This window comes from Leopardus geoffroyi, chromosome C2, assembly GCF_018350155.1.
Source record: "Leopardus geoffroyi isolate Oge1 chromosome C2, O.geoffroyi_Oge1_pat1.0, whole genome shotgun sequence".
Classification (NCBI taxonomy): Eukaryota; Metazoa; Chordata; class Mammalia; order Carnivora; family Felidae; genus Leopardus; species Leopardus geoffroyi.
Genome location: NC_059333.1, coordinates 6,710,789 through 6,735,485, shown reverse-complemented (window position 1 = coordinate 6,735,485; position 24,697 = coordinate 6,710,789). Strand labels below are relative to the sequence as shown.

At 51.7% G+C, this 24,697-nt stretch overlaps 1 long non-coding RNA gene across 2 annotated transcripts in view; it reads right to left on the bottom strand.

The window, feature by feature from the left end:
- Positions 1 to 150: 150 nt before the first annotated feature.
- LOC123610576 overlaps positions 151 to 24,697 on the bottom strand; it is a 37,799-nt gene continuing 13,252 nt past the window's right edge. The window contains exons 1-2 of one of the 2 annotated variants that reach the window (XR_006718208.1): positions 9,854 to 10,269; positions 151 to 599 (exon numbers count right to left, since the gene is read on the bottom strand). This is a non-coding gene — a long non-coding RNA (uncharacterized LOC123610576). Of the gene's footprint in view, positions 600 to 9,853; positions 10,270 to 24,697 lie in introns of those variants that run through there. The other variant, XR_006718209.1, reaches the window with a different exon arrangement.

The following is a 24,697-nucleotide window of genomic DNA, read 5'->3' as shown; positions in this document are numbered from 1 at the left end:
CCACGTGGGGCTCTGCACAGACAGTGTGGAGCCTGCTTGGGATTCTCTCTCTCCCTCTCTCTCTGCCTCTCCCCCCACTTGCTCCCTCCCCCCCCCAAAAAAAAAGAAAGAAAGAAACTTGAAAAAAAAAAAAAACAAAACACTTGCCACCACAGAGCACAGTGTATGTATTCGGTGCTGATCTGGTCACAAGGGGCCTCAGCAGTGAACCAAACAGACAAAAATCTCACACTTACGGAGTTGGCACGGGAGGGAGGGCGCTTTGGGACAGACGAGGGACCAGATAAATAAGACATGGGATCTGCCAGGTGGGAATAGAGACTAAGGAGAAAAACCAAGCAAGGAGGGGAAGACAGCGTTGGGAATGGGGCGGATGGAAGTGTTGTCTTAGCGTGCGGCTGCCATCACAGGCACCCAGACCATGTGGCTCAAACAACAGATGTTTGTCTCACGGTTCTGGAGGCTGGACGTCCAAGATTGAGGTGTGAATGGGGTTGGTTTCTTCCAAGGCCCCTCTCCTTAGCTCGTGGATGGCAGCCTGCTCCCCGGGTCCTCGCAGGGTCGTCCGTCTCTGTACCTCTGTGTCTTAATCTCGTCTCCTTATAAAGACACAAGTCAGACTGAATTAGGGCCCACCCTCATGATCTCGTTTTACCTCAGTTACCCCTTTAAAGACCCTGTGTCCACATAAGATCACATTCTGAGGTCCTAGGGGTTAGGACTTCACCACATGGATCTGGCAGGGACACGATCCAACCCGTAACGGGTAGGGAGGTGGCCGGATGCCTTCTGTTTGTCCCCGCAGATTCATTCTCCACGATTTTCCACTCTGCTCTTTGTCCCAGGACACCGGCGGGTGAGATGCATAGATGGCCCCCTGCCTGCCGGCCTCCTCTGGGCCTGTGGGGGGGGGGACGTCAGGAGATCACACTGAGTGTTGTGGCATCTGCTCCCGCCTCTCCCTACTGGGTTCCTTTGTGGACATGCTTCCTCTCTCCAGGTTCTGCCCATGGCACCTTTTCCCTCCCTTTGACCCCTCAGACCGAGTTGGTGAGAGATTCCCCCCTACTGCTGGTCCTGGGGTGCTGCCCCATCCAAACACTGCCCACAGCTTGGAAAATGGTCCCTTTACTAAGGGACCCCATTTCAGCAGGCCATCTAACCAATACAGGGGCCAGGGCAGGCCTCCCTGAGAAATGACCAGAGAAATAAGGAGATCAAGAAACAGTGGTGTCCCAGAAGCCAAGAGTGTGTCAGGAAGGCAGCTGTGATCTGCAGCCAGAGGTACAGAGGGTACGAACTGGACAGGCGGCCATGAATACAGAGAGGCCCAGGACCCGAGCAGTGGCGGTCGTTGGCAGGGTGGCGGGAGACAGGACGCTCAGCACGCCCAGAGAAGCTCTTTTCATTAAGGTGAAGAGGAACGAACGTGTCAAAATCAGAAGTTGGACGCTTGGCCAACTGAGCCACCCAGGCATCCGCATGATGTGCACTTTTAAAATATATTTTAATCCATTTTTTAGGTTTATTTATTTATTTTGAGAGAGCGGGCACAAGTAGGGGAGGAACAGAGAGAGGGAGAGAGAGAATCCCAAGCGGGCTCTGCACTGTCAGCACAGAGCCCGACGCGGGGCTCGAACTCACGGACCGTGAGATCATGACCTGAGCCGAAGTTGGACGCTCAACCGACTGAGCCCCCCGGGGCGCCCGGGAGTGAATTTCATTGCAAGAAATGACACCAAACACCTTAGCTATGCCACAGTCCACAGTCAGTGAATGGGTACAGGCTGACTTGAAGCGCTCAGGGCTCCCAGTTCTGCATGCAACACAGGCAGGAGGGCGTGTGTGCGTGCGTACAAACATACACGAGCCAACGAACAAACTGTCATGTGGGGCCTGAACTGCAGAGTTGATTCAGTTAGTAGAGATGGCTATCTCCCACTGAAAGCTGAACAATAATGCTAGTCTAGCTTTGAAGATGAGGCCCTGTCTGTCCACGCTACCTCGCCAAAGATATGTTTTATATTACCCCTTGATTTACAATGCGTTCTCCATATTCTTGTTATTTGGGTGCTGAAGTGGTGGGAGATCTCCTTTTTAAATGGCCCCTCATTTTTAACAGACTTTATTTTTTAGAGCAAAATGGAGTAGAAAGAACAGAGTTCTCATGTGGCTCCTGCCCTCACACATGCACAGCCTCGCCTACTGGCAGGGTCTCATACCTTAATGTGCACTTTTTTTTGAGAGAGAGAGAGAGAGCCATGTGTGAGCAGGGGAGGGGTGGGGCAGGGTGGTGTAGAAAGACAGAGAGAGAGAGAGAGAGAGAAAATCTCAAGCAGGTTCCACACCCAGCATAGAACCCAACATGGGGCTCGATCTCATGACTGTGAGATCATGACCTGAGCCAAAATCAAAAGTTGGGCCCTTAACCAACTGAGCCACCCAGGCATCCTCATAATGTGCACTTTTAAAATATGTTTTAATCCCTTTAAATAACCACGGAATTTTTCCAAAATCTTCCTGACAAGAAATAGCCCTCATGTGTCTCAAAAACGGACAAAGGACTTGAACAGACATTTCTCCAAAGAAGATATATTGATGGCGAACAAGCACATGAAAAGATATTCAACATCGACAATCACTAGGAACACGCAAATCAAAAACACGATGCAACTTTACACCCATCAGGGTGGCTATTGTTAAAAAGCCAAACCAAACAGAAAATCACAAGTATTGGCCAGAATGTGGAGAAATTGGAACTTCTGTGCATTGCTGGTGGAATATAAGGTGATGCGGCCACCGTAGAAAACAATATGACAGCTCCTCAGGAAGTAAGAGTTGGAACCAACAGACTGAAGGCTTTCTTACAAATGGTTCTCAAAGCCAAGAGTTAGGTCCATGACAAAGCCTCCCGCCTCCCTCCTGTGCCTCAGCCTTGCCGTGCTGATAACCACCACCCTGGCGTTAGCTGCTTGCTTTCCAGGCCTGACATAATCTTCCTTTATGCTCCATTTCCAACAAGGAGATTGGCATAAGCAGACCCCAGTCTCTTGGGTGTCCCTGAGAGGCAATGAACCAGCAATAAGTAAGGGCCCCACCTCCCCGTGGAGACAGAAGAAATACGGTGGATGTCCGTTTACACACAATGCAGAACCATCTTTTTCGAAGCATACGTTGTCCAGCCAGTTACAGGAACACGTTGTTTTTCCTCAAATGAGATTTTCAAAGAAAATATTTTAAAGGACATTGAGACCGTATAGCCCAGCCAGCCAGCCTTCCAGCTACAGCTAAAATCAGAGTCCAGTTTCAAAAATGGACAAAGGATTTGAACGGACATTTCTCCAAAGAAGATACACAGATGGCCAACAAGCACATGAAAAGACATTCAACATCACCAGTCCGACAAGCTGGAAAACACAAGAAAGCAGCTTCTCTAGAAAGGAATGCACGCAGCTGACACCAGATTTTAAGTCAGTGAGACCTGTTTGGACTTGGGATTTCCAGAATGGTAGAGAATACATTTGTCCTGTTTGAAGCCACGGAAGCCAGGGTCTACTGTTACGGCAGCAACAGAACAGATACAGTATTTTATTGTGTATATATGTGTGCACGCGTATCCCCGCTCTACCAAAGGTCTTGGTAGACAGACGTCTGATTCGCCTCGATAGCTCGTGGACCCAGAAGGTTCCATCGCACAGTGTGCTTCGTATATACTGGTGCGACTCCACCTGTCCGTTGGTAATTTTTCAATGACACAGAATAGACACTGGTGGGGGCCAACGTTCATTCCTAGGCCCAGAAAAATGGGACGGGGATGCAAAAAGGAAAGGAGAAGGGTACCCTCGGGGTTGCCAAAATCTCTCAACCAGGAAGAGGCCTTCTGAGAAGAGACGGGGCCCAAACCAGACCACAAGGACTTGCTTCCCTGGCCTGTAATTACCTCATTTGATAACGACCTGAAACCCAGGCTGCTTGCTCCCAGGGGAGCCTGGGGCTGCTGAGTCATGTTCAAGGGCCTTCGCCTCCTGCTGACCCCACTCACCGGCAGGGCTGAGTAGCTGAGTAGCTGCAGGACATCAGAAGACAGAGTCTGTGGTCAGAGCGATGGGGAAGGTCAAGGCAGGTGCTGGGTGCCTGGATGCTGGAGAGGAGGCTGGGTGGGGGGGGGGGGGGGGGGGGGGAGGGGCAGGAGGTGTCCCCAGGAAGGAGACTGCACTGGGGAACCCCTGATCCCGACCCAGTGGTCAGGACACAGGAGTTCCCTGCTGAGCTGGGAACGGTCACAGCATCTGGTGGCCCAGCCCAGACCAGTCAGGCCAGATGTATGATGACACCGAGACCCTAATGATCCTCACAGCTGACCGAAACACAGTTTAGAAACACTAAAACAATAAATCCAGAGAAAAACTCGCCTGCTGATTAAGGCAAGGTGATAAGATCTACGGGTGGTTTCCTTAAAAAATCGCTGAGGGGCCTCTGGGCTCAGTCGGGTAAGCTTCCGACTTCGACTCGGGTCACGATCTCACGGTTCGCGAGTTCGAGCCCCGCACGGGGCTCCGTGCTGACAGCTCAGAGCCTGGAGCCTGCTTCGGATTCCGTGTCTCCCTCTCTCTCTTTCTGCCCCTCCCCCACTCATGCTCTGCCTGTCTTTCTCTCTCTCAAAAATAAATAAACATTTTTAAAAATTAAAAAAAAAAAAAAGGAATCGCTGAAATGTGGTTCAAGACCACCTTCCTCTGAACCAACACGGTTGGGCAGAGTCACTAGGGACCGGGCAGCGAGGACACAGAGGTGACATTTCCAGTCTGTAGCGGGGGATGAAAGGACCTTGGGAATAATCTGGCGGGCGCTCCACACAGCACAGTCTCCACAGCAGGAGATGAGCCCCAGAGGGATCAGCACCCACTTTACAGAAGAAACACTGAGTCTTGGGAGGTCGGCAAGTCACCCAGGGTCGGGGGGCAAGTGTTTTAGCCGGGGTCATTCAGCGGGTTAGCTGCCAGACGGTTAGCAGCAGCCCCCTGCGTTCCTCCCACGTCCTTCTGCCACACAGCCAGGCAGCCCAGCTCCGGGTCCCGAGACAGGAAGGTATTGTGTTCGGAGCTGGGGCTGCCTCACTGCCTGGCCCTCGGTGAGGTTTCCTCTCTCTGCCTCAGTTCCCTCCTCTGTAAAATGGGGAGAGCACCTCCATCGCAGGACGTGGTGAGGAGTCATTGGATCCTCACACGTAGCTGCATCTCACAGTACGCTCTCAGTAAGTGTAGTTCTTTTATTTACATTCTATTATCTCAGATTTTGAGTAGCTCTGTGACCTTGAGTGACTTCCTTTCTTTCTTTTTTAAACTTTGCCTCTTTTAAAAAAAAAATTTTTTTTTAATGTTTATTTATTTCGGAGAGAGAGACAGAGCCCATCAGAGCAGGGGAGGGGCAGAGAGAGAAGGAGACACAGAATCGGAAGCAGGCTCCAGGCTCCGAGCCGACGGCACAGAGCCCGACGTGGGGCTCCAACTCACGGACTGTGAGATCGTGACCTGAGCCGAAGTCGGACGCTCAACCGACTGAGCCCCCCAGGCGCCCCAAGTGACTTCCTTTGTTTGCAACCCAACGTAGAAGGTCCCTTCCTTCAGGAGTCAATCTTGGGGTCAGTAAGTATCCAACACCTGAGAAGGAGAATCCCCAGAGGGAGACTTCCGCACGCCGAGTCTGGCGAGCGGAATCCGTTGGTCTTTGGTTTCTCGAATGTTCTAAGGGGCTAATATGGTGAAAATGTTCTCTCACTCTGCTGCATCACTCAGAAGCTTCTTGTCAGGAGATAATATCTTATCAGGCACAGAGTCATTGCCTAAAAGCTCCAAAGAACCCTCAAAGCCTTGTTAGAAGCAGCGGTGAAAGGTCGGCATGACTTGTGCAGTTGGGGTGGGTCACCCGCATTTGTCTCCCTATTCACGTCACCGCAGCATGGGGTGTGACGGCGTGATGCAGGGGTGCGTGGGCGGGAATCCCTCCTGCCTGAGGCACAAGTTCGCCCAGCCTGAGAACCACCCCCTCCGGAGAAGAGGACCCTTCCGGCGCTGCCCAGCTCGGCACTTGGCCCTGGGAATTTGCAGACAGCAACATCTGTTGGCAAGGAAACCACGGGGTCACTTAGAAGACACCGACAGCCCCCATGTGAGGGTGCTCGGCAGATGTGACAGCGTTCTCACCTGCCTGGACTCGCGTGTCCCCTGCAGGTTTGGCCAGGATGCACATTCGTGTCATGAGCCCATCTCTCAGCTGAGCAAACAGCGGCTCAGAGTGCATCTGCTTGAGGGGACGTGATGAGAGACAGAGTGGTGACAGCACAGGTGTCCGCAGAGACCCGAGGCGCTGGGGCCCATTTCTCGGGGCCCCATTTCAGTCACTTTCCTCCGCGCTGAAGCCAGGCTCCCACTTCCTCCCGCTCCCTCATCTCCTGTGCGCACAGAGGAACAGAAACACCACAACGTGAGATTTATATCCAGCTTGGAGCCTCCTCTTGAGTCCCTGCCTGCTCCGCGGAGGCCCAGCCAGAGAGGAAACCAGTGATCAGGGAGATAAGGGGAGCACGCAGGGACTGGCCGCTTCCGCACCTTATCGGAACGTGGTTCCTTCTCCGCTCTCACTCTCGGACACATGCCCCTGGAAAACGGCCTTCCCCCCTGGATTCCTTTCTAGGGCTGCTGTAACAAAGCGCCACCAGCAGGGAGGCCGGGAGGCCAGAATCAGGATAGCACAGCCCGTGATCCCTTCCCAAGCCTCCAGGAAGGACCCTGCCAGCCCCTCCCAGTGCTGACGGCTTCTGGCGGTGGCCATCCATCCATCCTTGCGTTCCTTGCCTGTGTCTGCCTCTGTCCTCACCTGCCTTCTTCCCTGTGTGTCCACGCAACCTCTCTTATTCTTCTGAGACACCAGTCATTCAACGTAGGGCCCACCCTAATCAGCATGACCTCATCCTGACTTCACCAACTGTATCTGCAAAGACCCTATTAAAGGTGACCCCAACTAAGGTCTCGATGTGAGGTTCTGGGTGGAAATGAATGGGGGGACACGATTCAACCTGCTACACCAGCGTCTCAGGGCCCCGTACCCATTGGCTCGGCCATGCCTCTCCCCAAAGCAAGCAGCTGGAGAAGACCATCCAGACAGGCATCAAAACAGCATCCTGGCACCTGACTGAGACAAGTCTTCCGTCATCAGGAAGGCTAGAGGAGGGGGCTTGGGGCCCCCTCCCTCGGCCATTTCTTCCGGGGCAAACATTTCATTCTTCCCAGGATACCGAGGCGAATAGCTGAGAACCTTCCACTTTGGCAACGCCCCATCTCCTTCCACAGCTAAAGAATACGTGGTGTGTGTCGTCTGTGGGTGACTTAAGAGCCTTTTCCACGTATTCGAGTGTAACACCGCACTCTAAAACTTCCGAAGGGGATGGCTTGGGGGATGGTGGAGGTGGGATGTAGGAACACCAAGTTCGACTAAGTCCATGTTTAGGCATCACGGCATTGTTCCTGAGTCCCTGCAAGCTGGAAAAGACACGTGTCTGTCACACGCCCGTGTGGCCCTCATTCCTCAGTGACCGTGCCTCGTACGGAATGCCAACCACCTCGTTCTCCGGCTCTGGGTTTCCAAGGAGACTGCCCCCCAAGTTACAAGATTCTCCACATGGGAAAGGCCTGCAGTTGTGGTCGGAAGTCCTGGCTGGGGCTTCTGGGCTTTATGACCCTGGGCAAGTCAGTCGGTCCTTGGCCGGAGTTTTTGCACCAGTCATACAGAGAGAGCCGAGGGCGGAAAGGACACTAGTCTCATTGCCTGTCAGAATGGATCACATGGCGGCTGAGACGCGCACATCGGGTCAGAAAGGAAAGGGCGCGCGGCGGACGGCAGCCCCCCACTGCAGGGGCCCTTCCTTAAGGAGAGTCCAGCAGAAGGGAGAAGGCAGCCGCTTGAAACGCTCCAAGATTTGGACCCGAAGACCTGCTTAAAGCGTGCGGGCTGCTCCCGCTTCTGCACTCGGTTTATTCTAACACGGTGATTCTCTCCCCAGCCCCCTGGAGAGGTGTCACGGGCCTCTTGCTCTGTTTCCTCCCCAGCCAGCCCCCAGGTTTTAGGGAATCATTCTACCCATCACCCAGATGACACCTGATGAAAATAAAGAACACTGAGCCCATCCGAGAGAGAGAGACTCACAATTCACTTTGGGCTGGAAACATTTCCCTTTTTTTTCCTAGATGTTTATTTATCTCTAGGGGAGAGAGAGAGCACAAGAGGGGGAGGGTAGAGAGGGGGGATGGACAGAGAATCCAAAGCAGGCCCTGTGTCGACAGCAGCGAGCCCAATGTGGGGATAGAACCTGTGAACCGTGAGATCATGATCTGAGCTGAAGTCAGGTATCCAACCAACTGAGCCACCCAGGTGCCCCGAAAAGAAATTTTTTAACCTGAACCAAGGGGCACCTGGGTGGCTCAGCTGGTGAAGCGTCCAGCTTCGGCTCAGGTCACGATCACACGGTTCGTGGGTTCGAGCCCCGCGTCCGGCTCTGTGCTGACAGCTCAAAGCTTGGAGCCTGCTTCGGACTCTGTGTCTCCCTCTCTCTGCCCCTCCCTGCTCACACACTCTCTCTCTCCCCCTCTCAAAAATAAATAAACATTAAAAAAAAATTTTTTTTTTTAAAAGATAGTCTCACAGAAAAAGACTAACTCAGTGTTTCACCAATGAAAGAGGATCCATGGTTTTTTCCTTCTCCCTTTAAGTGGGGTCTAAGCATTACTCGTGTCTGGAGGGGACAAACCGGTGTTAGCGTAGGTCTATGATCCAGTGGTTCTCCAGATGTTTCTCTGATCAGGAGCACCAGCAGCACCTGAGAGCTTACTGGAAACGTAAGCCCTTGAACTTCACCCAGACCTCGGAATCAGAAACCCAAGTCCGTGTTTCGACCATCCCTCCAGGGGATTCTGACACTAGCACATCGTTATGCCAGAAGCTGGACTCCCTGCCTTCTGTGATTGAACCCGTGACATTGCTGCACACAGTTTCCCTGCTACCTATTTCGCTTTGGAACGGGTCCCTTTGGACCAATCGCATAACGCCACGGAAGGAGCTTGGGAGGAAGTCCTGGTGCTCGTCCTCCCTGGACTCACCCTTCCGAGGACTGCATCGTTCACTGAGCACTGAGCCCTGCCAACAATCCATGAGAGTAAAAAAAAAAAAAGATTATTAACTTCATTTCACAGATGAGAAAAATGAGGCCCAGAGAGGTTAAGCAATTTGCCCAAGGTCACACGGCTGACTGGGACACAGATGGGGCTGGGCCCACAATGCCCGATCCCCACACCCACGAGCCGTCAGCATCGTTCAGAGATGCATTCTAGAACAGAATAGACGCACAAATGGCAAACGATTTCAGAGGCTGTCGAGTCTGGTGGGGGTTGCGGGGAACGGGGGGCAAGGCGCAGGTTCCCCCAGCAAAGCCAGGACAAACCCGAGGTCCGCGGTTTCCCGGCGGGTGTCTCCCCCCGTCTACTGTGTGCTTTGCACTTTGAAAAAGCCAGAGCCCTGGATGGCGGTGGAGGGGGCTCTGAGGCCGGCGGGCCCTTTGCGTGCCACTAAATTTCCAAAGCTTTCACGGTTCCCAAGATACAAGAACTCAAGACCCGACCTCATGTGAACAAAAGAATTATTTCATTCCAATTCATAATGAACCAAATAATTCTCCCCTTTGGAAAGGGGTATTTTAAGCCAAATAACTCTGGTTGCAATCGTTCAGCCTTTTCTAAGGAAGTCATTACTCTTCCTGACACGTGACATCAAAGAGGATTTTTTTACGTCAAGTCGTTCGAACCTGTTTCTGGCTTCTGTCAGGCCTGGATGTGGAACTGTCCTGATAAAAACACCCTCTCCAGTCTTTTCTCTTCTTCTTTTTTGTTTTTCTTCCTTCCTCTGTCACTGCCACTTTTATTTTCGGGTGCCATCTGCCCCCATGCCTCTCCAGTCTCTGCTTACCAAGGCCAGTCTCCACTTTTCTTGTTCTGGAATGTTCTGCCACAATTAGTTCTTACCTCTATCCCTGTGTTCCGGAACCAGATTTTGAGCCCTAACCATTTTCGGGGCGCTGCCTATTTTCCTCGATGAAATATACCTTTGGACGGCCTTATTTTTGCCCCACGTCCGCCTCTTGAATCACTGTTTCTCCTTGTGCGACCACAATGTAGGTTTTCATCACAGACGTGTTTTTCCCAAAACACCTGGCCTCCAGAATCTGGCCCTTCTGGCTCTGCTGCTGTGTCATCTTTTTTTTTATTTTTTATGATTTTTTTTTTAATGTTTATTTATTTTTGAGAGAGAGAAAGACAGGCAGAGCATGAGTGCGGGAGGGGCAGAAAGAGAGAGAGGGAGACACGGAATCTAAAGCAGGTTCCAGGCTCCGAGCTGTCAGCACAGAGCCCGATGCGGGGCTCGAACCCGCGAGCCACGAGATCGAGACCTGAGCTGAAGTCAGACGCTCCACCAACTGGGTCACCCAGACGCTCCTGCTGCCGTGTCGTCTTAACAGTATGCCTACGTTTCCCACACTTCCTCAACAGGGCACCTGCCACCATGCAGCATCCCTGTGCCCCGGCAGACCTTACCAACTCCCCGGGAAGACAAAACCTGTACGTACCCAATGTCCAATTTACGAGCATGGTGTGCTCACCGGAAAGCTTCCGTAATCCACGTCCTTGGTGAGCCACATGGTTGTGACAAGGGGGTTACGGATCCCGATGCCGATCAAGTATTAGCTAAAAGTTGAACACGCGTGGCTGTCCTTCAATCATAGGTAGGTGCTTTTGGGATTGACAAAACCCAAATTCCTTAAAAGAGTTAGGAATTTCTAACACCTCTTTGACAATCTTTGCTTAGTCGACAAATGCCAAAATCCTATGGATCTTTAAGATGTGTTGCCATCACACGGGACCTTCGTTTTCCAAAAACTCTGGGAGCCCCTGGTCTGGCCAGATGTCCTGGAGGCTAAGGTGTGGGAGAGGTGTGGACGGGCTCTGAGCAAAATGTTGCCACCTGGGTGGTGAGTGTGAAAAACACCTCGCTCCTGGCAGGGGAAGAGCCTGAGGAGAGGTGTGGACACGAAGCAGCAGATCTGACCTTGGCCTCTGTCCCCCGTTCTGCCCCGCCCCCACCTCCCACGTACTTGCTCGTTGGCATCCGGAGATCAGAAAACACTTTTTGCTCGGGACCGCCACTCGCTTGGGCAGGTTTGAGCTCTCGGAACACAGGTCCCCCCGCCCCATTCTCCCGCACCTCCGCTCCTTGCTCAGCCCCACCTGGCCAGGCCAGATGACTCCATGGAAAATGCCAGCCCCTAGACCAGAAGCCTCGTCCAGGGCGGCAGGCAGAGCTGGAGGGATGTCCGACGTCTGACGGCACGGTGCCGGGTGCCCGGTCTGTCCCCTGTGAAGCCCACTGGCCCGCCGAGGAAAACAGATTCACTTCCATCGTGTGTTTGGGGTGAAAGGCAGAGACTGTTGAATCACCTGGACTTAGTCTGCACGAATAATAACATGCTGGGAGTATTCAAGTGCTGTCGCCGTGAGAGCACTTTAACGATGCCAATGAAATAGCACAGCCTGGATTGCCACCTTCCAAGCTGAGGGGGTAACCCACACGCCCCCCCAAATTAAAATACCCTTTTTGAGTATCCAGACCCAGCAGCTCGAGGGGCACGAGGCCGACACTAGGATGGGAAGCCAGCACGTGCAAGCTGCTTACTCCTGGCGCCCCACCAGGCGCTGACCTTTGTCCCCGTCCACGGCCCTGAAGCCAGGACCGCCCTGCTCAGTTCAAGGACCACATCACCCCTGCGTGGCCTCCTGTGCGGCACCCCACAGCCCAGTCCTCTGCTTGTTCCGAGCCCTTATCCCCTCACTTCCAGGATGGATCCAGCCTCTGGAGAGCACATTCCGCACGAGGCCCGCCAGCTTTGCCCCCCCACTCAGCCTCCGTCACCACTCCAGCACCTCCCTCCACGCTCCTGCCACAGTCCAGCGCTCACTGTCCCCCAGACGGGCCGAGGCCACTCCGTTTGCAGTCCTTCCTGTCCAGAGAACGGCCTTACCCCTCGAGCTCCAGAGATTTCTACAGTCTCTCGGTTGAGCGTCCAACTCTTGGTTTTGGCTCAGGTCATGATCCCAGGGTGGTGGGACCAAGCCCCACATCAGGCTCCACGCTGAGCGGAGCTCAAAATGCTCTCTCTCCGTCTGCCCTTCCCCCACTCACGGACGTGCATGTGTGCACTCTCTTTTCTCTCTCTAAAACAAAATTAAAAAAAAAATTGAAATTGTCATATTAGAGTGGTAGATTTGGAGTTTCAACTTTACTTCTCTAATGTTATCATGTCACACTTTTATTTTTTTTAATGCTTATTTATTCTGAGAGAGAGAGAGAGAGAGAGAGAGCGCGCGTGTGCGCAAGCAGGGGAGGGCCAGATAGAGAAGGAGAGAGAGGATCCCAAGCAGGTTCTGCACTGTCAGCATAGAGCTGTGAGATCTCACAAAGCCTGAGATCATGCCCCGAGCCGAAGTCAAGAGTCGGACACTTAACTGCATGAGCCACCCAGGCGCCTTCATTTCATACTTTGAAATACTTTAGCAAAAGGAGAAATATTCAGCCCCTTTTGCTACCTTGTCAAAGGGTCACAATGTCATGCTCTGCCTCCGCAGCTGGGAGCTGGGGCTCTCAATTCCATGCATCTGCTGTACACAATCACATAAGCATCCCGAGACACCCCGCTCCAAGGCACAGCCGTATCTGGCCCACGTGTCACCCCACCAGGTCACCACGACTGTTTTGTAAGAAAACCAAAACTTCCGACTTCATTACTAAACATCCAGAGACGTGTGTTTCTTGGATCCCGGTAGAAGGGCAGCACCGGCTTCAACGGAAACCTCGCGAGCAGAAACCCACATGCAGACAAAGGAGAAGTGAGCACCCTGCCCACTGTTGTGGTTTTTGCTTTTCTGGAAAGTTTAGTTTGTACGTCCTTGGGCTTAAGTCACTCTGTAATATTAGCAGGCAAAATTTCCTCAGAGTTACATGGGGTTTCTGAGCTCGTAGAGGTCCGTGAATGTCACCACGTACATTCCTCCTCCTGGGATAAAACTTTCCATCCTTTCTGAGTTAGGGTTGCCCAGTCAGAGCCGTTTCCTTTCTCACACAGTAGTCGGAGGCTTTCAATGCACTCTCTGAAGGGAGGGTCAGACTCAGAATCTAGCTGCCACTTTCGTTTCCTTCCAGCATTTGGAGTAAGCTGGGTATCAGAAGAAAATCTGTCACCCCAAAATGTGTCTCTTTGGCATGTGGATTACTTTAGGCTGATTACTTTTAAGGAACAGAAGACTCACGAAGTGTTCCTTTTTTGCCTCCCCCCCTCCCCCACCCCAACCTCCTAAAAGAATTTAGATAGAGGGCCTGTTCCAGGAAGGGAGCTATCGCCATGCGAACTAGGTACGGTAGACAGAGCAAGGCTTGTTTGATCAAAGTCTTCTCTCTAGGTCCCGTTGTTTCTGGGTGGTCCAGCAAAGATTCATTTACCAAACATTTACTCCTTCCATTCTTCCTGTGGTTTGCCTTCCTTTCCTTTGAAGCTCCAGCCCTCTACCCCTTCTCCTCAATGCAAAATGACATATGTACCTCATTTTGCCTGACTGTCTTTGGAATCCCTCAGGTTTATGTGGATTCCCCATATGTATGTAATTAAATTTGATTTTCTCTTGTTAATCTATCTCATGTCAATGCAATTCTTAGATCAGCCAGAAGAATCTTGAAGGGTAGAGAAAAAAATTTTCCTCCCCAATAGCTGCTTCCTTCCCCAGGGCCTTTGGTCTCTCTCTGGATGCCTGGATCCCATTTTTGTAGACTAACCAGTTTTCTAAACCCATTTGCACTCTCTGTCCTGGGTTCCTTAGAGCTCTTTTCCAGGCATCCACAGATAGATAGATAGATGATAGATAGATAGATAGATAGATAGATAGATAGATAGATCCTGTTAAGATGAACTTTTTGCCCTGTGGTAGAAAGAGCAGCTGATCAAACAAGCAAAGTTTCATTCTGGGATCAGGTACGGTGCAGCAACCAGACCCAATCATTCGCCTTCATCCCTTGACTTGAAAAATGCCTGCAAACAACCACCTGGGCTTTGCTGAAAGGTGCTTTCATATTGACTAGGGTGTTTCTGTTTTTCTTTCGTGTGCCCAAAGGGAAGTGACCTGATCACAAGAAATCCCATCCAATGGAAACGCCCCCAGGAATGTTATGGGGAGAAATAAACACACACGAAGGGCTGTGGGCTCCAAGGGGCAGTTGGGTAAGTATAGCATATGCAGCGTGATTCCTAACGTGATGAGGGTGAGGACTCCCTAACTACTGGCTGACTCCAGCGTCAACATCCAAACAAAGATAATGACAAGTTGAAGGGGACGAGGATGGCTTGCCCTTGAACACGTTGCTATGCCATCACGTCATCAATCTGTGTAGCTTCTTGACTTCTCAAAATCTGACTTCACCACTTTCTTGAAAAGCTTTCTCAGCTTTTCCCTGCCCCTTCCTCTACCTCCCACCTGACTCAGGCAAAATTCCCTGAGAGGTCCTCCAAAACAAATGTTGAAAGTTATTCAAGGAATTAAAGTTATTCAGCTTCAAAACACTCTCTTTCCACAAAGGTAAGTCCCTATAAAAATGTTATCCCGGGAACTGAAGCCAATGTTCTGAGGGCGAGGGCCGGCAAACTATTTTACGTAAGGACCAGATAGCAAGTCGTTTTGGCTTTGTGGGCCATTCGTTCTCCTTGAAGCCACTCAGCTCTGACACTGGGGTGTGCAAAAGCAGCCACAGATAATACGTAAGTGAACGGGCATAAATACGTTCCAACAAAACTTTATTTATGGATTTAAATTTCATATAATTTTCACGTGTCACAAAATAGTGTTCTCTGGGTTTTTTCCCCCATTTTTCCCGTTAAAAAAACTTCGTCAGCTTGTGGGTCATACAAAAGCAGGGGTAGGTTGGTTTTGATTTGTTGGTTTTGAAGTGTGCAGACCCCTGATCTATGACATTTTATCAGTAACAGAATCATTGCGCTTACCTCCAATAAAGCCCATGTACGTTGTATTGTGTATGTGATAAAACATACTCAAAAGAATCTATGAGGAGATTGATGTTCTAGAATTCTCTTCCCGAACTCCTCCAGCAGGTTACCTTATAATGTCTAGGTGCACCCACTTTGGAGACGTCTGATCTAGCAAATGAGGAGAGTAAACTCCTATGAGATTTGCGTGTTCTATTAGCCCCCTGTTTCAAGAGATAAAGGAACCACAGGGCACGCAACATCTCAGTTTGAGCTATTTTGATAAATGCAGATGTGCTGGCTCGTATTCACAAAGCCTAAACATGAGACAAAAAAAAGAATTCAGTATTTCAGGATCTGAGGAGGACCACACTAAACTCATTCAGCTCCAATTCTGCAGAAGCACTTTGGGTGGCTCAGAACCAGTGAAACCTGTACTGTGGGGACAATAGGTCTATTATCTTATCTCAGTTGGAAAAGGATTGCTGGGCCCTCCATCCACCTCCTTCCTTGTCTTCTGTAGGGCATGAAACCATCCCAATTTCTCTTTCAAACTCTGACAATAAATCTAAGGTGTCACCCTAGCCTTGGAATGAGCCATTACCGAATGCCCATAGAAACTGTCTATGTGGGGTATATCCTTGTTTATCTTCTGTAGTAGTGGGTCTCAGCCTAAATCTGGATCAGCCCAATCACCTCATATTTAAATCTGTCCCCCAGACAGCTCAGAACTAGAAGTTGACTCAAGAGTGGTCTAAACAGCCCCTCCCCACTACCCAACTGTGTCTCTCTCAGTCTCTCTCTCTGTCTGTCTCTCTGTCTCTGTCTCTGTCTCTCTCTCTCTCTCGTGCGTGCACATACACACACATACACACACCCCTAAGGTAAAGCCACTGAAGCCAGACCCAAAGGGAAAACAGTGTTAGGGATGAAGCATGTCAAATGATCGTTACTGCTCCGAAGGTATTTTGGTAGTTCTGAAACTGCCACAAGGCAATGTGCAGGAGACAGAACATTCCAGAAAGCTGGCTAAGGCACTGAGAATTTCCACAAAGGACTACAGAGATTGCCCCCATGTGCAAGGTGACCAGATGGCCTGGATTTTCCAGGTGAGTGTCCACTGCAAACATTCTATCTTCTTGTCTTTTGTGCAGAATTGTACTCACAGGTCAGGAAAGCGGGTCCTCGGTCAGACCACGTGTCCTGATTTGAGAGTCGGAAACATATGGTCATAATCCCTCTGCAGATGAATTGTAAACATTGCTACAAACTGTGGCAAATGTACGCTCACTTCACTGGTCACCACGTGCTCCATTCTACGTCTCCCTCCCACTTTGTGGGGTAAAGGTGTCTGAGAACTTCCGCAGGGTCCGAAGACTGTGACACAGCTCCGGGGCCGTTAGGAAACTTGTGGAAACTCTACACGAGCCATCCTTTGGCCTCTGAACGGCTTGAGATGAAAATCCTGGTGAACTATCTGTATATTGGAGGAGATTAAACTCAGGAAAGTAAAGAGAAATGGAGAGCTGGCACTCTGCACGGATGAAAGGCTCCCCGCACCTCCTGCCCGCGTGGCAGTCCGCCCTCAGCAATTGCCACGGCCCATTAGTACAGACGTCTTCTGCCTGGTCCTGTCTCTCCAGTCGGGAAGAAAATCACGGGCCCCTGAACCTCCGTCGTCAGCTCACGCAAGACACAGCGGCAGATTGCCTTCCGAATTAATTCCTCTCTGTTGTCCTACAACGCGCTAATTGCCCGTAATGAGCAAATTATAATAATTACGGATGATTACACAAAACCTTTGACTTAAGTGGCAATGCTTCACCCGTGACTTGCAGGGCCTTTCCTAAATATTAATTAAAGGCCACACCAGTCACCGGAACTAAGACCGTGTTGCCCACTTTAGAGATGGGGAACACAGAGGCACAGCACACTTCTTAGTCTATTCCAAAAGACACACTGGCACATTTTCATCAAATCAAACTGTATAAATTATCTGTAAGGAGTTAATTAAATAAACGGCTTAGCTTCCTAAAGAATGGTAGATAGCTGTTAAAAATTCCTATTTTCCAAGACAGATGAACATAGATAAAGAGAAGGAAAAATAAGATAAAAACAGAGAGGGAGGCAAACCATAAGAGACTCTTTTTTTTTTTTTTTTTTTTTTTTTTTATTTTTGGGACAGAGAGAGACAGAGCATGAACGGGGGAGGGGCAGAGAGAGAGGGAGACACAGAATCGGAAACAGGCTCCAGGCTCTGAGCCATCAGCCCAGAGCCCGACGCGGGGCTCGAACTCACGGACCGCGAGATCGTGACCTGGCTGAAGTCGGACGCTTAACCGACTGCGCCACCCAGGCGCCCCCATAAGAGACTCTTAAATACAGAGAACAACTTGAGGGTTGCTGGATGGGAGGTGGGTGGGGGATGGGCTAAATGGGGGATGGACATCCTCGATGGGCACCTGTTGGGATGAGCACTGGGTGTCGTATCTAAGTGACGAATCACTGGGCTCTACTCCTGAAACCAATACTACATTGTATGTTAACTAAATAGAATTTAAAATTAAAAAAAAAAATCCTGTTTTCAAAGGCACAGGTAAGAATGCTGGCGTTGGGATTTTATTATTATTTTATTTTAGAGAGATCGCACACACGCAAGAGCTGGGGAGGGCAGAGAAAGGGAGAGAGAGAATCCTAAGCAGGCCCCACGTTCAGTGCAGAACCTGACATGAGCTCGAACCCGTGACCCTGGGATCATGACCGGAGCTGAGATCAAGAGTCAGATGCTCAACGGACGGAGCCACCCAGGTGATGGAATTTTAAATGAAAATGAAGGATGGTCGCAATCGCGCGTGAAGGTGTGTCTGTCTGGGTGTCTGGGTGTTTATGTGTGAAAACTACGCCGTAAAGTTGGGCAAAGGTTTAGTTGCCAGTTTCTGCTGGGATGATTTTTAGCTCTGCCCTGAAACTTTTCTGTCACTTCTAGATTTTCTGCCATAAACACCTAATGTCCCATAATAAGTATATAATAAGATTAAGAATAAGAATATAATAAGAATCTCCTATAATAACAAGAGCTATTTTAAAGACATTTTTCGTTTTTAAAAAAATAAGGTATTTTCAAAGACTTTTCTAGTCCCTGTTTTTTTTTTCTATTTCTTTAATATATTTTTTAATGTTTTATTTATTTTCGAGAGAGAGACAGAGACAGAGCACACGTGGGGGAGGGGCAGAGAGACAGGGAGACACAGAATCTTAAGAAGGCTCTCGGCTCTGAGCTGTCAGCACAGAACCCGACGCGGGACTCAAACACATGAACCGTGAGATCATGACCTGAGCCGAAGTTGGATGCCCGAACAACTGAGCACCACCCCCAGGCACATCTCCTAGTCCCTGTTTTAAATCAGTTTCCTTAATTCTTCAAATGCATCTGGGCCATCGCCTTTTCCACTCTCTCCTCACAGAAATGCAATCCCCAGTCGCTCTACTCTTGCTTATGGTGACTTAATAAGCATGACCCAGGGTGGGACTCTGGCTTACGTTGCCCCGTGGCTGGAATTCACCTAGAGAGGCTAGAAACATCCACCAAAGTCTGGAGATGAGGCATCGGACCAAATCCCAGGTCTCCGAGCAAGCGTCCCTCTGAAGGGGGTTAGGATCCCCCCTGGTCCCCGTTCAGATTCCATGGAGTGACTTTTGCCGGCCGCTGTTTTCCTGGAAATGGATGCGTGCCCGCACCTCCCTCTAAGCCACCCCGGCTGTCCGGCTGTCCGGCTGTCTGGCCGTCAGGAAGAGAGGAGGGGGCAGCCGACATCAAAGACATAGCAACTGCCTGCGAAATCCTCCCCCGCCAGCCGGGAGGTGTGGCTTCTGCTGGAGGGCAGCTGCTCTCTCTTCTTGCCCTTCAGCCAAAGGGTATCAGGTTCACACTCCCCTGTAAATACCACCCTGACCCTTTCACATCCTTGCCCTAAACAAAACAGCAACCAGACGTCAGGGGCCAAATCTGACACGTCCCCCTCCAACCCCAGGACGGGCCGTGTGGAAGGGCTCCCGTCCACCTGTCACACTCCAAAAGGAAAGAGTCAGCCCCCCTTAATGTCCTTCAGATCTGCCCCTCGGGCCACTTGGCTGCTGCTAGGGGCTCAGGGGACACGGAGCGCTGGGGGATCCCGGCCTCGCTGGGTGCCGCGGAGCACCGGCTGCCCCTCTCTGCGGCCGTCAGGAATCTGGCTGCACGTGGAGAGCAGGGGACGCGGAGCACCGCGGGCAGAGCCGCAGCCTGAAGTCGTCTCTGGCTTGTGGCTCTGCAGGGCGATTCAGCTCAGTTTGACTGGTCTCTGTGGACACAGGGATCTCAGAGCAGGGCCTGCGCTGTGCCCCCCGTTCTGCGAGGCTGGACTGCTTCTGCACGGAAACTTGCACAAGAGGCTTGTCTTCGTTAAACCCTGCGCGAAAGCTTCCTGTAGGAAGGACAGTCCTCCTGAGACCTGCCAGGGAGCTCGGGCCTGAGGGAAGGTGGAAGGGGCACCCCCCCTTCTAGGGGGGCAAAGCTGGCCGTTTGAATCACTGGCCTTTTCATCCCACTAAATGGGCCTGGGTGCCAAGGGGAGGTTTGGGGCCGGCGGTTCTGCGGGGAAGTACTGAACACAAGCCACGGCAGGGAGGTGAGTAAAGACGGTGCCTGGGGCCTCCCTGCAGGGGCCAAGCAGGCAGAAGCCTTCGTGGGTGCTCAGGAACTTTCTTTTACCTGCCAGCTCATGAGTCAGAGCCTACTTACTGTCCTCCGTGCGAAGCTGCAAACAGGAGCAAACACAATCTTTGCGCCAAGAAAGTCACAGCCTGGTTGGTTAGAACCTGTCCGTTTGGGGGCACCTGGGTGGCTCAGTCCGCTGAGCGTCCAACTTCGGCTCAGGTCATGATCTCGAGGTTAGTGAATTCAAGCCCCGCATCAGGCTGACTGCTGTCAGAACGGAGCTCGCTTCTGACCCTCTGTCTCCCTCCCTCTCTGTCTCTCCCTGGCTCACGATCTCTCTTTCTCAAAGAAAAGAAGAGAGGAGAGGAGAGGAGAGGAGAGGAGAGGAAAGGAAAGGAAAGGAAAGGAAAGGAAAGGAAAGGAAAGGAAAGGAAAGGAAAGGAAAAGAAAAAGGAATCTGTCCATTTTGAGAACGAGGATGGGAAGATGGTGCTCAGCCTTCCTTTCCCTGGACTGATGGCCCAGCGTGTGGGACCCAACCCCTTCTCCAAAAGCCCCTGGAAGGTTCCCTAAGTCCCTCACTTCCTCCGAGTCCACCCTGCCCCATGTCTCAGGTTCCAGCTCTTTCCAGCTTGCAAGCTAGCCCTCTCCCGACAGAGCACCTGACCACAAATACCTTTCCCCAGGGGCCACCCACACCCACCTCCCCCTCCCCTGTGGAGGCAGTGGCTTGGGGAAGGCTCCTGCTGTCACCTCAGGAAACCACACCAGTGGCCCTGTGGACAGTCACTGTCCACATGAATGACCCCCAGGGAAAAGCGCTGTCGGGCCACTCCAGCTGGCCTGGCACACTCAGTGACTGGGGACGGTGTCGATGGTAACATCTATTGTCACCTATCCCATAGACACGTGTTTTCTGTCCCAAATATGGGACAGGGACAAAGCACAGAGTTGAGAATTTGGGAGACTTGGATTCCCACCCCCCCTTCTGGCTCTCACCCTTGTGTAATGTAACGTACAACTCTGCCTCAGTTTCCTCATTTGTAAAGCTGCTGACGAGACACCTCGGAAATTCATTTCATCTTTGAAAGCAGCGTTGACCGTAGGGTGCCAGCTCGCCCTCAGGAACTGCGTCCTGGTGCTCATGCTCTCCTGCTGTCACCAGCTTCTCCCCTCCCTCACCCCAGAGCCAAGGCCCATCCCCACCAAGGATGCCTGTCCTACATCCCCGTCGGTCAGTCATGCACATGACAGCTAAGTCCCTAAGTGCCATTTCCCGGGTGGTTGAGAGGAGACTGTAATCCCAGACCAAGGGCACAGGAATGTCTTTTCCGGGGAGAGGCAGGGCTGAGGTTCCTGGAGGACCTTAACACCCAGCCTCCTTCCTCCTGCCTCTGCGGTAACCAGTACCATTAGGGGATTTCATCTCTCTAAAGGCCCAGCTGGTACCTTCAGCTTTGCTCAAAATTTAGTGCAGGGAGGGGCCCCTGGGTGGCTCAGTCAGTTAACAGTCCGACTTGAACTCAGATCATGATCTCGTGGCTCGTGAGTTCGAGCCCCACATCGGGCTGTGTGCTGTCAGTCCAGAGCCTGCTTTGGATCCTCTGTTCCCCTCTCTCTGTCCATCCCTTGCTTGCACTCTCCCCAAAATAAACAAATGTTTTTAAAAAAAAAAAAAGTGCAGGGAGGGGCGCCTGGGTGGCTCAGTCGGTTGAGTGTCCGACTTCGGCTCAGGTCATGATCTCACAGCTTGTGAGTTCGAGCCCCGCGTCGGGCTCTGTGCTGACAGCTCAGAGCCTGGAGCCTGCTTCTGCTTCTGTGTCTCCCTCTCTCTCTGCCCCTAACCCACTCACATTCTGTCTCTGTCTCTCTCAAAAATAAATAAACGGGGGCGCCTGGGTGGCTCAGTCGGTTGAGCGTCAGACTTCAGCTCAGGTCACGATCTCGCGGTCCGTGAATTCGAGCCCCGCATCAGGCTCTGTGCTGATGGCTCAGAGCCTGGAGCTGCTTCTGATTCTGTGTCTCCCTCTCTCTCTGCCCTTCCCCCGTTCATGCTCTGTCTCTCTCTGTCTCAAAAATAAATAAACATAAAAAAAACTGAAAATAAATAAATAAATAAATAAATAAATAAATAAATAAACATTAAAAAATTAAAAAAAAAAATAGTTCAGGGAGAAAAACTGACCACTTTGGGCAGGGGGGAGGCGGGGGCTGAAGGCAGTCATCTTTTCGTGCCTCCAGATTACACTTGGGAACGTAGCAAAGCCACAAACCAGTGGGTGAAGATACACTGTCATCGCTGACGTTAATTCAGGCCCAGCATTATCAGCCGACACTGAAATGATCGTGCGAATACCGCCGGGTCAGAGCCCGCGGGTCAAGGCCAAGCCTGCCCTCGCACCTTGCTCCCGGGGCTGTGATGTCAGGGACAAAGAGGGCAGTGACACCAGCATTAGTAAGTGCAGGCAAGTTCTCGGGCCCAGCTGGCGGTAAAGGGAGGCCTCCTTGAGCCCGTTTCCAGAGCCGAGGACATGTGGCCAAATGCTGACCAGGAATGTGACGCTGGCCCACGCTGTCCCCCTGGCTGGCCGTACTGCTGACCTTGGCAGGGGGCGAAGTCTGCAGATCCCGCCCTCCCACAGGGGACTGTGGGGGGGGCGGGGCGGGGGTGAGGAAGGCCAGCGTAACCCGCTACCCAAGCTGGCTGGACCTGTACCGGCTCGTGTGCCTGCCGACCATCACGTAGGCTCAGCAGAACCTATTAGCGAGATGTGAGCCTATGTGGGACGGGATGCTGGAGAGAATTCCCAAACTGGGGTCTGTGTTCGTTCCCTGCTGCTGCTGCAACCAAGCACCGCCAGCCAGGACTGAAACAACAAGAGCTGATGGGCTCCAGGGAGGACCCTTCCTGGCCTCTCCGACTTTGCGACAGCGGGGGGCAGTCCCTGGCGGTCCCGGCGGTCCGTGCCTGCAGACAGCACCCCAGCTCTGTGCTCTCCTCCTCTCCCATGGACACCAGTCCTGGTGGCCTGGCACCCATCTAATGACCTCAGCTTGATTCCACCTGCAAAGACCCTATTCTAAATACGGTCGCATCCAGAGGTACTGACAGTTAGGACTTCAGCTTGTATTTGGGACGACACATCAGCCCCCAACCCAGTTCACATACCTGGCCTCAAAAGAAAGGAAACACTATCACTCAGAATTTTTCACTGCGACAGTATAGCTAAAAAAAATATTAGGAAGTTTTGTTTGTGCCTTCATTTAAAATGGTTATTGGGAGGGGCGCCTGGGTGGCTCAGTCGGTTGAGCATCCGACTCTTGATTTCGGCTCAGGTCGCGATCCCAGGGTCGTGAGATCGAACCCTTCGTCAGGCTCTGCACTGGGTGTTGAGCCTGCTTAGGACTCTTTCTCTCCCTCTGCCCCTCTCCCCTGTTAACGCTCTTTTTCTCTCTTCGTCTCTCTCTCTAAAAAAAAAAATTTACTATTGAGACACTATGTGGCAATATGACAAGACGTTTGTAGCAATGCTGAGTCATACCTCTGACTACAATTCTGTGCGAACAAGGCCTGGTGGGGAACTGAAAGGAGGGATTACAGACAATTTTTCTTTCAGCAATGTTATCTTAAATTTCTCTTTATGTCATATATTTTTAAAATTAAAAAATGAGGAAGAAACGATGGTTTGCGTCATCTCTAACGCTCAACAGCGATGAGATTAGGGAAGGCAGGTCTGTAAACTTCGGGTTACTAACTGCAGAGGGGACAGAATGTGTGTCCCTTCAACTTCCAGGAACTGTTGGCGGGGCCACTGGGGCCACGTGACCGGGGAATAGGGAGCCACCTTGATGGCCAGGGTCATGGAGCTAAACATTTCATTGTTTCTGTGGCTAGAGAGACAGTGTGGCTTCCTCACTGTCTAAAGAGGAAGAGGAGGAATTGGCCCATCTGAGGAGCCCAGAATCAAAGTGAGCTCATCGAGCTGACATGGGAGGCATGGGCAGAAGCTTCTGGAAGTTTCACTGTCATGTGATTTCCTTTCCACCTTGGAGCTGCCCTGACAACTTGCTGTGTGTTTCACCCGGCACAGCTCGCTCACTTCTGGAGCCCCCCGCCCAGCCAGCCTCCCACCGTCTCCACCAGCACGTGTGTCTGACTCAGTATCTACCTGCTGAGCGTTTGGAGTGTGAAATCATTCCTCTGCAACTGGGATGGGGCAGTGGGCAAACAGAGTCCCCGAGGGAGACAATCAGTGGACAGAATGCACTTTGTGGGTCCATGGGCCATGAATGCCAAGAGGGACAAATAAGGCAAGGAAGAGTCGTGTCGGGCGAGGGGCTGTTTTGGCAAAGATGTCATGAAGAGAGGGAATGAGCATCTGTGCGGGAGCCCGGGAGAAAGAACACCTCCTCCAGGAGGACCAGCAAGGGCAAAGCCAGACAGGGGGGTGGGCTGGGGGGAGGGGAGGCACCAGCAAGGAGACCAGTGTGTCTGAAACAGAGCCAGGAGGCAGGAGGGGCAGGAAAGAGGCTGGGAGCCGTGGGGGCCAGACCACCTGGAAACAAAGATCCGGACTTGTGGATTGTAACCTGCGTGAAAAGGGAAAACAAGACAGGGTTTTGAGCAAAGGAGTGACATCTTTCAAAAGATCGCCAGGACTGCTGTGTAGGGGACGGCAAGGTGCAGACTGGGGACCAGCACGGGAGAGACGATGCTGCCCCCCGAGGGCAGAACTGCCTAGATTCTGCACGGTTGTTAAGGGATTTCTGGATGGATCGGATGTGGGAAGCAGGGAAGAGTCTAGAACTCCAGCATCTGGGTCGAAAGACCTGGAATAATGGAGTTCCCATGTGCTAAGATTGAAAAACCCCAA